Raw genomic sequence first — 1,522 nt, 5'->3', positions numbered from 1 at the left:
TTTTTTCTATTTCGGTGTCACAATGATGATTTTGTACAACAGTTGTACAAAGACAGTGATTATAGTCGTTTTTTTTTTTGGTAACTCATCTCTTAAGTTGGCAGTTACTAGTTAGTACAAGTAGGTACTTCGTTGGGTACTTCCATGTTTGAACTTCAAAATGTCAGTCTTACTACGCTACCAACCTAAAACTTAACGGCATAAAAAGTGTTCCCAACATAAAACATGTTAGTTCTAATGTTCCCTATAGTTTCTGATAATGATTTTTTTAATTAAAATTAAAGCACCGAAATAAAAAAAATAGTATGAAAAACGCGTGTTACAATGCTTTATTGTAATACTCCTATCTTGCGGACACTCGTGGCTACGCTTCGCGTCGCCACTCGTGCCACAAGATAGTCGTATTACAATAGGTCGCATTGTAACACTTGTCTTTCAATATACTATTGTTACATTGGAACATCGAAACAAGGAAATTTTACGGATACAGTTGCATATATCCACTATTGGTTTCGGTGTGTCTGCCCGTCCATCGATCCAATAGCTCTAGAACGAAATTTTGAATTCTGTTTTCGGTAACAGATAACTAAGAATAACTAGAGCTCTGAATTCGTTAGTCATCAGCCAAATAGGTTAACGGGCGGAAAATGGGCGCCCAGCCTACTAGTTACGTGTACTTACGGGGGTTTATGGCATAGTTTGCATCGATACAACTACGAAATTGCTCAAGAATGTTTAAAAATAGAAATTAAAATAGTAACACATAAGGTCAAATTCTGACGAAGTTCCATATCTTTTATCTACGATGCAATTACTTCGTGATTTCAGTGTTTTAATTTCATCTATTGTGTTGCCTGATAGGTAAACGACTTACAAGAAACGGTGACCATTTTTATTTTCTCGTTGAAAAGTGATTCATCGACTTTCAATGAAACATACTCTGATACGTAACTTAATTTAAAGAACTGCGCAGCTAGGTAGTTGGGTGAAAAAAGGACAATAAGTATAAGCACAGATTTAATTTAAATCTGTGGTATAAGCTTCTTATTAAAATTTAAAAGAATAGGTAGTCTATGAAATTTCCGTTCTGGTTCTTAGCTGCGTTTAGTTTTTGCCGTGATATTTTATGCAGTTATACGAATCGATATATTGAATAGATGGTGATGTAAAAAGGGCCATGAGATAGCTTGGTACTAGGTAGCGGTGGGGACAAGGGAAGTGAAATGGGGTGGTTGTGAAAATCTTATTATATTTCGAAAAGGAAACACCTTTTAGCCACTTGCACTGAACACATTTTGGGCGTGAATGCCCTTTATTTAACCAGGTTTGTTTTCTATAAAAGTAGTATTGGGGGTACCTATTGATCGTTTCCTCGAAAAGACATAAACGAAAGAACGGTTTCTGTCCTCCCCAGTCAAAGATAAATGAGCGTTTTCCCATTTGCACAAAATTAAGATACCTACGCGAATGCCTTTGAATTAATTTAACATTATGTTGCCAGAGTTAATTGCTAAAGTGCTAA

Source organism: Photinus pyralis, unplaced genomic scaffold, assembly GCF_008802855.1.
Source record: "Photinus pyralis isolate 1611_PpyrPB1 unplaced genomic scaffold, Ppyr1.3 Ppyr1.4_LG5, whole genome shotgun sequence".
Classification (NCBI taxonomy): Eukaryota; Metazoa; Arthropoda; class Insecta; order Coleoptera; family Lampyridae; genus Photinus; species Photinus pyralis.
Note: the sequence above shows the minus strand (reverse complement) of the source record.